This window comes from Leopardus geoffroyi, chromosome A3 (assembly GCF_018350155.1).
Source record: "Leopardus geoffroyi isolate Oge1 chromosome A3, O.geoffroyi_Oge1_pat1.0, whole genome shotgun sequence".
In the NCBI taxonomy this organism is placed as follows: domain Eukaryota; kingdom Metazoa; phylum Chordata; class Mammalia; order Carnivora; family Felidae; genus Leopardus; species Leopardus geoffroyi.
Window position 1 is genome coordinate 74,606,060 of NC_059336.1, and position 16,862 is coordinate 74,622,921.

The following is a 16,862-nucleotide window of genomic DNA, read 5'->3' on the forward strand; positions in this document are numbered from 1 at the left end:
GTATTTGAATCTCAGATATACCAGTTATTATTGAGTTTTGAATATATTAATTATTCTAATTAATTTATGGAACAAATTGATCTCAAACCTTAACATGACCCAGAATCACCTAGAAGGCATGTTGAAACACAAATTGTAGACACCATTCCAAGAGTTTCTGATTCAGTAGGTTTGTTGTTTGGCCGAAGAAGTTGCATTTCTATTTCGTTTCCATGTAAATATGGCAATGATGCTGGTCTGAGGACGACCATACTTTTAGAAGCACCAGGATACATTATGTGCAATAAATTAGGTTCAGATGGTTCCTGAGTTAGGCCAGAGTTTCTGTATTTGTAAATGGGAAGAATACTGACTTGCAAGATTTTCTGTGAAGATTAGAGATATTGTGTAAATTCACCCAGACCTTAATGGACGGTCAATAAATAGTAGATATTATTCTCCAGAATCAGACAGCCCTGGATTCAAGCTCAAGTGCTGATTGTTGACTGAATGATCCATTATAAACTCCATAACCTCTCAAAACATCATTCATTTGTAATGTGGATGCTATGGTCTTACTTGTATCCCCCGCCCCCCCCCCCCCGATTCATATCTTGAAGTCTTAACTCCAATGTGACGGTATTTGGAGTTGGGGTTAGGGGGAGATAATTAGGGTTTGGTGAAGTAATGAGGGTGGCACCTCATGATGGGATTAGTCTTCTTATAAGAAGAGACCAGAGAGCTCACATACTCTCTTTCTCCACCACGTGAGGACATAGCAAGAAGGTGGTCATCTGCGAACCAGGAAGAGAGCCCTCATCAGTCTAAATGGCTGGCACCTTGATCTCATTCTTCTCCAGAACTTTGAGAAATTCCTGTTTTCAAGCCATTTTATGTATTTTGTTATGGCAGCCTAAGCTAATGCATATAATCCCTACCCTGTAAATTAGGGATGTATAGATGTGTGTATGTGTGTATATATATATATATGTGTGTATATATATATATACATATATATATATATACACACACATAATGTGTGTATATATATATATATGTATATATATATATATATACACACACATAATGTGTGTATATATATATATGTATATATATATATATATATATATATATATATATATATACACACACATAATGCTATGTGTACAGCACTTGGAACAGTGCTGGCTGGCTATCTGTAATAGGAGGAAGCTAATGTGTATTAATGGTACTATTTAATAATTGCACTCATCATTGTGCCCTGGCTTCCAATTCCTTTGCAGGATTTCTCCTCATGTTAACTTTTCTAAGAACTCCTCAAATCTGATGGTAAAATTGTTGTAGAGTGAGAATTGTTGAGGGCTAATTTACATCATTGCCTTTCAACTTGGTTGCTACAGATCAATTTCTGTCCCACATCTCATCTTTGGACCAGCACATATTTATATAAGAACAATACTATCAACCTTCTTTCTGGGTTCGGCCTATCCAAGAGAATAAGTCCTCTCACGTGGCTCATTTTCTGGTGACGTTCCTTTTGTCAGAGCACAGTTGTCTCCTGGGTGGTATCTTGCACATGTGTTTTCCATTAAAGTAGCAACTAAAGAGTGGCAGCTGTGAATCTTTTCTGGCTGGAGCTCATGTTCCGTTTTCTTCTTTTGCAATTAGCCTAGGGTGGAAGTTTTTGAAGGAAGGGAGGGGGAGGTTTATTTGTGAATTGAAAATTGGACTTCATACATATGACATTGGGTTAAATTGCTCAAACTTAGCTATGATGAAAACTTTCCCTCAGTTCTTCCTCTCTCATTAAAATTTCCTCGTTTAAAAGTAGATTCCTCAGGCTTTACATTGCTACAACTTTCAAGCATCTAATTTTGTTTAAAACATCATGTTAAAGTATTAAAAACTTGATTGATGCCTTAAAAGTGAAAAGAAAGAAAACGAAGTCAAATGCTTCTGATTATTTTAGGGACAATATTTCATCATGGTGAATAACATTGTTGTAATCACCTAGATGTGAATGAGCAAGCTATCAGGGGGTCGCTTTTAACTGGTTTTAGTAGTTTACTTGTGAAAAAGATATTGTGTGCAGCCACTCTGGAAAAGGTTGGGGAGTTTCTTATGAAGTCAAACGTACATGTACCATGTGACTCAGTAATTCCACTCCTAGGTATTTACCCAAGAGAAGTGAAAGTTTATGTTCACAACAAACCTTGTACGCAGATTTTTATAGCAGTTCAATTAATAATTGTCCCCAAACTGAGAAAAACTCAAGTATCCTTCAGTGGGTGAATGGATAAAGAAACTGTGATACATTCATACAGTGGAATACTACTCAGCAGCAAAAAGGAGCAAATTATTAAGAGAGGCAACAATTTGGATGAATCTTGACAGCATTTAGATGAGTGAAAAGTTTCATTTAGATGAGAACAAAGGTTATATGACATTTTTGAAGAGATAAAACCATACTGACAGAGAACAGACCAGTGGTTTGCCAGTGGTTAAAGGTACTAGTTTATAAATTAGTGGCACCAGAGAATTAAGGGGGTGATAGAATTGTTCTGTACCCTGAAGAGCAATGGTGGTTCGATGTCTCTATACATGTACTAAAATTCATAGAACTATACATGAAAACAAGTCAATTTTACTAAGCTAATTAAAAAGAAAAAAGATTGGGTGCCTGTGTGGCTCAGTTGGTTAAGCGTCTGACTTGGGCTCAGGTCATGATCTCATGGTTCATGAGTTTAAGCCTTGTGTCAGGCTCCATGCTGAAAGCTCGGAGCCTGGAGGCTGGTTTCGATTCTGTGTTTCTCTCTCTCTCTGCACCTCTCCCACTCATGCGCTGTCTCTCTCTCTCTCAAAAATAAAAAATAAACATTAAAAAAGAAAAAAAGATTGGTGAGGGGGGGGAAAGACATTATGTCTCTTTCAGGAATACAAAAGACTGTCCCAGTGTGCTATGCAGTGAGGTATTTAAGTGTGTATTGATTTGAATCTGTTATGGAATTACTGTACAGGTAAGAAACGTCACAAAGAGATTTATTTTTTATTACTACCCATAATGAAGGGAAGAAAAAAGGATAGGTTCAATTTTACCCATAGTTTCATGTAAAACAACGGAAAATCATAAGACAATACAATGAGTTAACAATACTCATAGATTGCTTTTTGAAATCTCCAATCCTTACCAATTATTAACTTTCTGATCTTCATTGCATTTTCAGCATGAATTGCATCTGGATTCTGAGATGCTCGAGATGGGAAGTAGTTGGGTCAAAAGTGGGAGTTCACTTTCCTTTATACTGTACATCAGCTCTTCATATCCTACCATCTGAAACTAATTTGTTTTGTGTGATTTATTCCATAAAGTTGCTGGAATAAACAAGGCATGCACAGCTCCTCAGATGTGTATTCAACAGGGACTTGCTTGCTGTGTATGATTTTTAGCTTTCTCAGAGCTTTCGGAAATACCATCCAGCACATGGGATGTCATGTGGGTTCTCAGAGGGCCTATGATCTATTAAACTAGGGTACTTTGTGTGTGTGTGTGTATGTGTGTGTGTGTGTGTGTGTGTGTGTGTGTGTGTTTAAAATCTGTGATTGATATGATATGGGCCGTGGTCTCCATTCCCAAATTGTTCGTAAGTCCAGTTCAGTGAATTAATAATGGGGAACAGACTCGTCCAGTCTATGTCTCTGGTCCAAATAAGCACAACAGGATTGGGATTGTTTAGTTAAACAGATGAGAAATTACAGCATTGTGGTCTGTCACTTGCCTCCTAAGGAAATGAAAGGTTACCTCAGATGGTACATTTTCCATGGTGGCATTTGGTTGCTGGGTGTGCCTGACTTTACTTCTGTGATATGGACACAAAAGGATTTCACAAAGTTTCTCAAACCCTTCCACCTCCCATTCTTACCGCCAGTAGCTTTTCTAAGTGATGGCATGATAGAGAGGAATAAATCACAGTCCTCATGGACCTCACAAATTTCTTCACAGTCCTTGTAATGTAAGCAAGTCCTTATCACACTACACATTCCAAACTGCATTTTGCCTCTTTTAAAGAAAGACTATAACAGGACAAATATGGGTCACATCTAGTGCTCTGTTCCCCCTAAATCCATATTTTTTTGTCCTCATAATAAATCCAAGCATTACTTAAATATTTCCCTTCTGAATCCACATGCCATCATTGTCACTTTAAGATAGAGAGTATGAATAGTATGAATAATCACAGAATATCTTACAATGCTCTTGTCAGTCCTAGAACTATACTTTTGAGTTTCTCCATGTAGTGAAAAGACTCCTCTAGAAATCTTCTGGCATGAGGTTCTCTCTTGCTTTATGATCTTAGAGGTCATCAGTCTTTATGTTATGCAAAAGTATTTTGGGGGCATCTTTTTAAAAAAAATTTAAATGTTTATTTATTATGGAGAGACAGAGAGACACAGAGCGTGAGCAGGGGAGGGGCAGAGAAGGGGGGGAGACACATAATCCGAAGCAGGCTCCAGGCTTTGAGCTGTCAGCACAGAGCCCGATGTGGGGCTTGAACTCACAAACCACGAGATCATGACCTGAGCCGAAGTTAGGTGCTCAACCAACTGAGCCACCAAGGCACCCCTGGAGCATCTTTTATACACCAGGCACTGTTCTACCTATTGAATAAATAAGACAAAGTCATAGGCTTGTTGGAGTGAGGAAGAAATAGAGTCGACAAGGAGATAAAAATAATTTCAGAGTGTGTGAAATGCTAGGAAGGAAATAAGACATACCTAAGAGTGAGTGTGATTATAAGGGTGGGGAGAATGCATTACTTTAGAAAACAGGTGGTCACGGATGACCTCTTTGAAGAGGTCACATCTGAGCTGAGTTTGGAAATAAGAAGCCAGCTGTGTAAAGACCGAAGGAATAACATTCTAGAGCAGGTTGTTTAATCCATTAGGCACTATTCTCTTCATGTTTGAGATAGGGGGATGGGAATTGCCTCTCTTACATTTTACTTAATATTCCACCTAAGGAATTACTTCCTCTCCTTAAAGCCTTGGGATGGGTGTTTTTGGAGATCCTAGTATCCAAGAGAATATCCACTTCCACCAGGGCACCGAAGTCAGAATTCTGCGAAATCGGAGGTTGCTGTAGTTCCTGCTTCTGTAGCTGGTCACAGGCCTATGTTGATAATCATAACATCAATTGTATTGTATTCTTGACCCTCTAGCAGAACTTTGGCTCATCAGGAATTTTTACCTGGTGGAGCAAATCAAATGTTTGCACCTAGAGAATAAAAGTCCCTGGTGGTCTTGTCTTTATTGGGTCACCACTATTTCCACTGACCAGTATTTCTGTGTTTGGGAGTACTACGGTGTATTCCAATGAATCCCTGGGTTCTAGACATAACCTTTCTTGCCCCTACTGTGTAGCAGCAACCCAATTTCCCCTTGGTAATTGAGGCCAATCACTTTGGACAGTACAAAGAAGTGCCTGTTGGTGTAGTGGTTTAAAAAGCTCACAGGAGTCTCAGTTAATAGAACTATGTTTGAACATTAATTGTTTCTTTTCCTTCCCATCTTCTGCCACATTTGAAGAACACTGGTGATGACTAACTTTGCAATTTAGGTTCGAGGTAGGTGTAACTGAATTGACATCATACCCAACGTCAATAAAATGGGTACAGGATCTTCTGTTTCAAGGTACATGCGTTTTTCATACAGATAAAGGACAGAAGAGAATGTTGAGGAAAAACAGTGATGAATTGTACTGGAAATTTTGCATTTACCTTTCCATATATACTTTCTACTCTTCTGTGGCTCACCTCTCAGACTATATAATCTGGGCTCTTTTGCCTTTTGTCTTCCAGGTGAGTTTAACCAATGGGAAACACTAGATGGAGCTCAAAAGGCAAGAGGAGGAAAGAAGTTAGAATATTTTTTTCTGAACTCCCACACCTATCTAGGCTATGATTTCATAGAGACTTTTTCTCTCTGCCTTAAGACATATATATACTTGTCAGTGGCTCCTTTCTTAGGGCCAATTCTGGTGACCATTCTTTCTACTCTCATCCCTCCAAGACTAGTGGTATTGGATCTCTGCTACTGCCACAAAGTCCTTGGGTCCTTCAAAGACTCTGAGTCCTTTAACCCTGTCTAGGCCTTTGTGAAGTTCCTTAAGTTACCTTTTAGAGTGTCTATCAGGTTTCTGCTGGAACCTGGACTCCTAAATACAGGGAACAAATTATCTGGCATAACCTGGGAAGGGTAGGTATTAATTAAAACATGCAAAGTAGGCAGCAGTAACCAGCATTTATTGTATTGCAGTTAATGTGAAGTTGAGGATTTTTGGCAGGGGAATCATGCCCCTTGTTTCTCCACTCCTCTTCAAAATATTTATCGTTCATATGTGTATGGAGGTTCTCTCAGTTGTGGTCAAGCCTCATCTCTAGGTAGCCAAGAGCAATGACATCATTACATATATTTGAATTATATTCTGTATTTTAAAAATTGAGGCATAACTGACATATTATTTTATATTAGTTTTAAGTATAAAGCATAATGGTTCAATATTTATATATATTGCAAAATGATCACCACAGTAGGTCTAAGTCATGCCCCCTCCCTTTTTTAAAATATAATTTATTGTCAAATTGGCTTACATACAACATCCAGTGCTCATTCCAACAAGTGCCCTCCTCAATGCCCATCACCCACTTTCCCCTCTCCCCCAAACCTCATCAATCCTCATTTTGTTCTCTGTATTTAAGAGTCTCTTATGGTTTGCCTCCCTCCCTCTCTGTAACTATGTTTTTTCCCCTTCCCTTCCCCCATGGTCTTCTGTTAAGTTTCTCAAGACCCACATATAAGTGAAAACATATGATATCTGTCTTTCTCTGACTGATTTCACTTAGCATAATACCCTCCAGTTCCATCCACATTGCTGCCAATGGCAAGATTTCATTCTTTCTCATTGCCAAGTAGTATTCCATTGTCCCCCCTCCCTTTTTTAATGATTATTCTGGTTATCTAGGGAGAAAATGGCTTTTAGAAATACACACACACATAATAGTAATAAAGTAATAAATGAATAATTATTATGTTAATAGCTAATATTTGAATGCTTATTTTATCCCAGACATTGTTTTAAGTGCTTAAATGTATACTCTTCTCTCATCATCATAAGCTCCTCATGAGTTTATTATTTCCATTTTGGAGGTGGGAAAACTGAGGCACGTGAAGTCAAGCCACTTTCTCAATAACACTCAGTAGTTAGTGGAACATTCCGACTCTAGAGTCTTTACTCTTAACAATTAAGCAGTGTCTCCCCGGGAATGGAAAGGGGGACATGGAGGAAGTTTTTACAGAAATACAGGAGACAGGGGAACTTGGACTATGATGGAAACAGTAGTAATGATGAAGGTTGTCAGATATGGTCTATAGTTGGGATGAGCTGGAGGGAATGATACAGAGAGGGATCAAAGTGAATCCTAGCATCATGACTTGAGCAATTAGACAGATGCCAGTGCTTTTAGCTGAGATGGTGAAGATAGGCAAAATGCAAATTTATGAGTTCAAAAAAATAATTTATGTTCTGGTGTGTTAAGGTTGTACATCAAAATGGGGATGTCCACTACATTAGGATTCTCCAGAAAAATGAAACCAAAAGTATCTATCTAATCTATCTATCTACCTACTGAGAAAGAGAGAGCTTTTTATAAGGAATTGGCTCACATAATTATGAAGACTGAGAAGTCCCTAGATCTATAGCTGGCAGGCTAGGGATCCAGAAGAACCAATGGTGGAAGTTCCAGCATGAGGGCAGAAGACTGATGTCCCAGCTCAAGGGAGTCAGGCAAGTGGAGCTCCCCCTTTCATGTGAGAAGTTCAGCCTCTTTTTTTCTATTCAGGCCTTCAATTTATTGGATGAGGGCTACCCTCTTTACAGAGGGCAATATACGTCACTCAGTCTTTTGATTCAAATGTTTATCTCATCCAAAAATATCCTCACAGACACACCTAGAATACTGTTTGACCGAATATGTAGATACTCTGTAGCCCATTCAAGTTGACACATAAAACTATCACAGTCCACTCTTTGTCATCTTAGCCACCCAGCAGCATCTCCTTAATCCATACTTAATCTCCAAATAAATATAATAACAAGGTTATCATTCCACCTAACATGATAGGACTATCCTGCATATAACCCAAAATGCACAAATCCTTTCCCCAGAAGAAGGAGGTCTTCGAGTAAAGTCTACTCTTCTTGATATTCTATAACTTATGTACTATGATTTAAAATTAGCAATACTTATATGATAAGGGAACAAGAGAGAAAACAAAGATATTTGCTGTGTATGTGTGTGCACACACATACACAAACATACTCATTAAAAATAAGGAGAACCCCTCATGACAATTGCAGTGTTCATTCCTGTAACTGGTTATGTGGCTAAACTGGTATTTATAATTTCCATTTTCTCCTATCCATTCTGTGTTCTCTGCCTTCAGGAAGCACCTCAGCTGATCATGGTTCTTTACCTGGTGGGGTGATCCAAATCTTCACACCTAAAGGGTCTGAGCCATTGGTAGTCTTGCCTAGATTGCATTGTTGTAGTTTTCCGTTGACTTTAATCATGGGGCATGGCAATAGTAAAAGACACACTAAAGGATCTCCTGTTTTCCAGATATACTCTTCCTTTCCTTCACTGTGGAGTAGGAGCCCAATTTCTCCTTGGGAGTGAGGATCAATAACCCCAATCAGCCCAGTAACTCTCTTCTTTGCCTGTTGATTCAGTGGCATGAGATGTTCAAAGTGGCTGGGCAAGAGTCTTAACTTTCAGTTCAATGGAATCATTGTTGTGTCTCCTGGTGGAAGCATTCTTCCCTTTGGAACAAAGACCTCTAGCTTAAGGTCATGGGAACAGGAAACAAAAGTTGTGCTAGTGAGTTGCTAGGGGTAAAAGTGAGTGGTACCACTCCCATTTCCCCCCCTTGATTCCTGGACCTGCAAATCCTGGCTATGGGAGAAACAATACCATATATGGATGCTGATTTAGAGTATATACAGTCTTCTAGAGAACCTTGCCCCAATCCTACAAGGTATTACCAGCTGATGTTGTAACTGAGTCTTCAAAAGGCCATTCCACCATTCTGTCAAGAAAGCTGTTTTGGGATGGTGGGAAACATAGTAAGACCACTTAATTCTATGAGAATGGGTCCATTGCTATACTTCTTTGTCTGTGAAATGAGTTCCTTGCTCAGAAAAAATGCTGGGTGGGGTAATATGATGGTGGATAAGGCATTCTATAACCCATGCACATAGTAGTTTTGGCAGAAGCATTGCATGCAGGGAAGGCAAATATATATCCAGAGTAAATGTCCATTCTAGTGAGAACAAAATGCTGCTCCTTTCATGGTGGAAGTAATCCAATGTAATCAACCTGTCACCAGGTTCTGGCTGATCACCCTAGGCAATGGTGCCATCCTGGGAACTCAGTGGTGGTCTCTACTGCTGACAGATTGGGTACTCAGCAGTAGCCAGATTGGCCATGATGAATGGAAATCCATGTTCCTGAGCCCATGCAAACCCTGCATCCTTGCCACCATGGCTACTTTGTTCATTAGCCCATTGGAGGATAAAAAGAGTGGCTGGAGAAAGTGGTTGACTGTTATCCATGGAATGGGTATCTGATCCACTTGATTATTAAAATCCTCTTTTGTTGAGGTCACCCTTTGGTGCATATTCACATGTAACACAAATATCTTCACGGTTGTTTCGCCCATTCAGAAAGGTCTATTCCCATACCTCCTCCCCAAATTTCCCTGCCACCAGTTTTCTAATCATGTTCCTTCCAAATCCTTGACCATCCAGCCAAAACATTGGCCACAACCAATGAATCAATGTATAATTATATTTCTAGCCATTTCTTCTTCCAAGCAAAGTGAGCAACCAGGTAAACTGCTTGAAGTTTTGCCCACTGGAGGATTTGCATTCATTGCCATCCTTTGAGATATCCCAGAAAGAGGCTGTACTGCTGCAGCTGTACATTTTGGGTGATGTCTACTTATCATGCAGAACAACCTGTAAACCAGGCCTGAATCTTTTCTTCCTCTGTCAACTGGTCCTAGAGAACTCTCCATGAGGCCATAGGAGCAGGCTGGGAGAGAAAAGGCAGTGTAGCAGGAAGGGGGACCAAGGGCATTTGGGCCACTTCATATAACTTACTTGTGTCTTTAGAGCCTGCTTAGGCCACATCACATATATGCCTCTTCCATTTGATAATGGAATGCTACTGTGCATGCCCAACTTTATGGCATGCTAGATCAGATGACACTCACTTTTTGAGGGGCATCTCAGGTCACATGATAACTTAGTGGTCCATGGTAAAGCATTCAGTCTCCACTCAGGCCCAGTATCAGGCCAAGATCTGTTACTCAAAGGAGAATAGTTATTTGGTGAGGTTGGTAGGGCTTTGAACCAAAATCCTAAGGGTCTGCACTGTGACTCACCTATAGAGACATGCCAAAGGCTCTGAACAACATACTTATCTGACATTCCAAGCCCCATTGGATCTGTGGACCATATGGCCCAAGTGGAAGAGCCGCTTGCACAGCAGCCTTGTGCTATTGCAGAGTCTTATCTTGGTCTGGTCCCTGCTCACAATGAATAGCGTTTTCAATTACTAGTAAATGGGCTTAAGTACCACACCCAAAAGAGGAAGATGTCTCCAAAATCTAAAAAGGCTCACTGGCATTGTGCCTGTGCATTGTTGTAGGAGGGTCCAGATACAACTTGCCCTTCACCTCAGAAGAGCTTTCTTGACATGTTCTATACTAGCAAATCGCTAGAAATTTCACTGCGGTAAAAGGCTCCTGAATTTTTTTCAGATTTATTTTCCACCTTCTGACAAGTAAATATCTTATCAATAAGTCTAGATTAATTGTTACTACTCATTTACTAGGGTCCATCAGCATAATGTCATCAATATAATGGACCAGTATGATATTTTGTGGAGGTAAAGGTGATCAAAATTTCTGTGAACTAAATTATGGCAGAAGGCCAGAGACTTGATATATCCCTGAGGTAGGATAGTGAAGGTGTATTGCCAGCTTTACCAGCTGAAAGAAAACTATTTCTGGTGGTCCCCATTGGCAGGTATGGAAAAAAAGCATTTGCCATATCAATAGCTATATACTAGGTACCAAGGGATGTGTTAATTTGTTCAAACAATGAAACCACATCTGGTACAGCACTTGATCAAGCTTGAAATAATCCAGTCATTCTTCTAGATCCATCTGTCTTTTGCAAAGGCCAAATTGGCAGAAAATGGAAATATGGTAGGAATCACCACTCTTGGCTTCTATCAGGTCCTTCATGAAGGCACTAATCTCTGCAATTCCTCCAGGAGTGAAGCATTGCTTGGGGTTTCTATTTTCCTAGGTATATACAGTTCTAGTAACTTCCACATACCCTTTTCCACAATAGTAGCCAATTCTGATCAGGGAACTAATGTGAGAAATATGCCAGTTTCTGAGTATATCTGCTCCAATTCTGTATTCTGGAAAATGGAAATAACCACAACTTGGGTCTGGGTACACACTGGGCCCACTGTGAGACAGACCTGAGCTAAAGCTTCATTGAACACCTGACCTCCATAATGTGTGGGCCACAGTAACATTTTGGTCCTTATGGAATTAGTGTTAGTGTAGAGCCAGTGTCCATAGTCCCCAAAGGTCTGATTATTTCCTTTCCCCAATTCATAGTTACCCTGGTAAAAGGCTATAGGTCTCTTTGGGAATGACTGGGAAAAAGATAGTATAAATTTTGTTTTGTTTTTTGTTTTTAATTTTTTAAATGTTTATTTATATTTAAGAGAGAGAGTATGTGTGAGCAGGGGAGGGGCAGAAAGAGATGGAGACAGAATCTGAAGCAGGCTCCAGGCTCTGAGCTGTCAGCACAGAGCCTCATGCGGGGCTTGAACTCAGTAGCCATGAGATTATGACCTGAGTTGAAGTTGGACGCTTAACCAACTGAGCCACCTAGATGCTCCAACAATATAAGTTTTAACTGTCCTGGGGTTCTGCCTAAAGGGGATTCAGTCTCCCATTCACTCCAGGAGTTCTGGGTATGTAAACTGGTTCAAGTCTGGGAATTGATGGAGAGTGGTGACTTTTTATGGTTCAGATTAGACTTTTGTTCACGTGACCTAGAACTTTTCTGCTTAAACAGATAAATAAGAATTTAGTAGGCTTCCTACGTATTTTCCTTCTAGGAACACCATGATTGACTAACCAGTGTTATAGTCCACGTGAGTTAGACTGTTCTGATTGCTGCTTTGAATCCACTGTCGCTTATGCAAACCATGCCCCCTTCACCTTTGCTGGTTGAGCACTGCAACCCCTTCAGGATCCAATCATTCCCCTCATATTTAGGTTCCCTAATTCAATGATGGCAGTTCCCACTATAAGATCTGACTTCTAGAGGAGCTTTTCAAGGATCTATGGTTCCCTCGTGAATTTGTATGTCACAGTTGTGGTCAAGGTATGTCTTCCTGGACCCTCCTAAGGTAGGTGAGCAAGTCTTAAATGACAAATCCATTCTAACATTCCAATCTCCCTAAGGCTTTGGACACTTTCTTTACATTAAACCAAGGTAAGTCTGGCATTTCTGACTCACTCATTGTAGATCACCTTTTTTGGTCCATGTATCAGCCAACCAACCAAACTATTATGATCCTTTCTAACTCTCTACACTGCAACATTAAATGCAAAATCTCTACTTAGTGCGCTCATATCAATGAATTTGGCCTGATTCAGCTTTATGTTCATTCCAACATTTTTCCACACTCTTATTATCCTTTTCTACCCTATCCTCTGGATTTCTATCTGTGTAAGTTAGAGAACTCAAGTAGTTCTTCTGGAGTAGAGCACATATCCTTATGGGTCACATTTTGTACTTCACCTTTAAGGGCCTGCTGGGTGCTGGGACTGTGTCTTCTTACAGGTCTAGAAGTAAAAAAGGGTGTGGGGATTGGGTCCTGAGGAGACTCAGCTTTGTCTGGCATGGAAACTACTGTAGTAGAGGTCATTACAATTTTCTCAGGCAGTGCAGGGTTAATTCCCTCAAGTTGGAGGGAAGGAAGAGGAGGTAGAGAAGCCACTTTCACTACCAAACTCCTCAAAATTTAGAGGTTCAACGTCCCCAGCTTCATCATGGACTTCCGATCTGTCCTCATTTCAACTTTCAGGATCCCATTGCATCCAATCTATCCAATCCAAGGGGTGCCTGTGTCACTCATTCAGTTAAGTGTCCAACTTTGGCTCAGGTCATCATCTTGTGGTTTGTGATCAAGCCTCATGTAGGGCTCTGTGCTTACAGCTCAGAGCCTGGAGCCTGCTTCAGATTCTGTGTCTCCCTCTCTTTCTGCCCTTCCCCCACTCATGCTCTCTCTCTCTCTCTCTCTCTCTCTCTCTCTCTCTCTCTCTAAAATAAATAAACCTTAAAAAAATTTTTTAAAAGTCCAATCTATCCAATCCAAGAGTTGTATATTTTAGTCTAGAGCTCAGGGAATAGTCAGGGCTATAGATACGAATTTGTGACTCATCAGCATATGGATTGTATTTAAAGGTATAGGGCTTGATTGTAAAACCTCTCACCCTCCCACCACCCCTTAGGTGAGACTAATTAAGGGTCTTTCTAAAATTTCATATTTAGATATGCACTATTGTTCTGAAAAGAAGAAGTGATGATTTCCAGTACAAAAATTTATTTGATGATTTATTCAAACAATTATTAAAAGCCCACTAGATGCCAGGGAATCTTCTACATGCTAGGGATACCTCAGTGAACACTACATGGTCCCAGCCCTCAAGCTACCTAAACTTTGATAAGCAAGACAGAGAATAAAAAAACCCAAACAAACAAAATATAATACACTAAATGTCAAGTAGTGATAGATACTATGAAGAAAAATCAAGCTAAGTAGGGAGTGACAGAAATTAGAGTTGCTATCTTATTTTTTTTTTAAGTTTATTTATTGATTTAAGTCATCTCTACACCCAAAGTGGGGCTTGAACTCACAATCCCAAGATCAAAAGTCACACTTTTGTGACTCTTCCGACTGAGTCAGCCAGACACACATGTTAGTTAAAATAGAGTAGTTGGGGAAGGTGTTTTTGAAGAGGAGTAGAGACTTGAAGTGAGAGAGCTAGCTATGTGAGTGGTGGGGAATGGAGTAGCAAGCAAGGAAGAATGGAAGGAACTAGAAGAGAATACAGGTTCTGTAGGGTCTTGAGAGGGAGAGGGGAGGGGAGAAGGGAGGTAGAAATGGGGAGGCAGAGGGAGAGAACTGGAGATGGGAGGAAAGGAGAGGAAGAAAGATACAAAAAGCCAGGAGGGCTGGGGTCCTGCAGTTGGCAGCTCTTAGAGAGTTGAGATTCAGAGGCTCTCAAGCAATTGTGGGGCAGTAAGAACAAGAGAGGAGATTCCTATAAGTATGGCTCAAGGTTATGAATTGCTTTCCCTTTAAAATTTTTTAATGTTTTCTTATTTACTTATTTTGAGAGAGAGAGATAGAGAGCAAAGAGGGGAGGGACCGAGAGAGAGGGAGAGAGAATCCCAAGCAGGCTCTGCCCTGTAAGCATGGAGCCCGATGCGGTGCTTGAACCCACAAACTGTGACATCATGACCTGAGCCAAAATTGAGAGTCAGACGCTTAACCAATTGACACACCTAGGGGCCCCAAATTGCTTTTCCTTTAATGGTTTTTGTCAGACTAATGACTAGAATTGGGGATTATTTTTATAATTACTTATGGCCATTAGCTTGTGTTTCTTTTAATAGAACACTCCACTGGAAGTGGGCTGTATGACCATATTTGTTTTCTTTTTTTAATGTAATAAATGTTAAATTTATATCTCACACTATTCAGAGATCCTATGCAGTAGCCTTTTTTCTCTTTGGGGAACATATTCAGCTGAACATATGAATTTTACATTATTACATTGCTTCTGAAATTTAATAAGTATGTATCCACAAAATTTGCATTATTGCTTGTATACAATATTGTTCCAACCATGTTAAAGCCTATCTATTTCAAGACTGTTATTTTTCTGGAAACTCTTTTTTTTTTTAATATATATATATATATATATATATATATATATATATATATATACACACACACACACACACACACACATATATATATGTTTATTTTTGAGAAAGAGAGAGAGAGAGAGAGAGACAGAGTGCGAGTGGGGGAGAGGCAGAGAGAGAGAGGGAGACACAGAATCTGAAGCAGGCTCCAGGCTCTAAGCTGTCAGCACAGAGACTGATGTGGAGCTCAGACTCACAGACGGCGAGATCATGACCTGAGCTGAAGTGGATGCTTAACCAATTGAGCCACCCAGGCACCCCTCTTCTGGAAACTCTTGATTTCACACAGAATGTCATAAATTAACTTTTAGTCCACTCCCTTCACTAGTATGGAAGGTATCCTTCATTAGGATAATGATTTTACTCATTCCTATATCACAAGTGCCTAGGATAGTAGCTTCTATACAATAGATGTTCAGCAAATGTTTGATAGGTGAATTAGTAAGTGAAGTAAAATGAACTAGTTTGTCAAACTGCCTCAACCTTTTAACTAAAAAATGCTAGAAGTACAAATGGCTTTAGGCTAATTAAAAGTAGAATGTAACTAACAGGTTATCTTTTATAGTAATTTCTTGGTAGCATTTTTTCCTATAATTACATTTATTTCAGTGGTAGCTGTGGGAAATAATCCCAATTCAAATAGCAATACCTATTTAAACCCCATAGACCCTTAAGTTTAAAAACAAAGCAAAGAAAACCCAAAATTTGTCTTTAATTTTTTCCCCAAGTTATAAAAATGATCAGCCACTTTAGGTTGCTTTCTTTAGTTTATATTTAGCAAGGAAAGTACCAGTGTGTTATAACACAGAACCAGATTAAGTTATTTGGTTTCAGTGATAAATCTGTAAGAGTAGTAGGCTAGTAATAGGTGATTTAGCATTTTGGGACCACTTCTCTGAGAAACATTTCTCTTCAGGGGTCAATTAAGAGTGCTTATTTTACTGTCTAGCCATAAACACATCATGCACATCTAACATGAGGTGTTCGCTGATGCTTGTTTAGATGCTGAAGGCAATGCATTAGGAACTGATGGTGACCCATTCTTATCCGATCAGTTCCTGATGCAGTATCTACGACATCAAAAACTCTATAAGAAATATGTAAAGTATTTATTTCCAAATGCAACAACTTTGTTCCCTTTGTTCCTACATATAAAATTTGCCATTAAGTAATGCTTCTTGTCATCTGATACAATCAATCCAATGTCACACTAAGGAGTAATTTCCCGTTTACCAAGAGACACATTGCAAACACGATGTGTAGAAGACTCGTGTAGTATAATCATGTATTTCATGGCAAACTAGTGTGGGTAAGTATTTTTTAGAGAGGATATTTTAAGTTTTTTTTTTTTTTTTTTAATGTTTATTTGTTTTTGAGAGACAGAGACAGAGCACAAGTGGGGGAGGGGCAGGGAAAGAAGGAGACACAGAATCTGAAGCAGGCTCCAGGCTCTGAGCTGTCGGCACAGAACCTGAAGCCGGGTTTGAACGCAAGATCATGACCCCAGCTGGAGTCGGATGCTTAACCAACTGCACCACCCAGGCGCCCCTTAGAGAGGATATTTTAAAAACAGCTTGTCTTAAGCCACTTGTTTCTGTTTTTTGTTTTAAAGGATAATTTAAAAATATTAAAATCCTAAGGAGATTTGAATGAGACAACCTGGTGAGCATTTAGTTTTGGATTCATTGATTAGGATAAGTTGCATGTACATGTTCAAGATAGATTTATCATGTCT

At 39.5% G+C, this 16,862-nt stretch overlaps 1 long non-coding RNA gene across 1 annotated transcript in view; it reads right to left on the minus strand.

Annotated features, from left to right (window-relative positions):
• Positions 1 to 1,303: 1,303 nt before the first annotated feature.
• LOC123580806 overlaps positions 1,304 to 16,862 on the minus strand; it is a 30,320-nt gene continuing 14,761 nt past the window's right edge. Inside the window, exon 5 of the long non-coding RNA XR_006703464.1 lies at positions 1,304 to 1,648. This is a non-coding gene — a long non-coding RNA (uncharacterized LOC123580806). The remainder of the gene's footprint in view (positions 1,649 to 16,862) is intronic.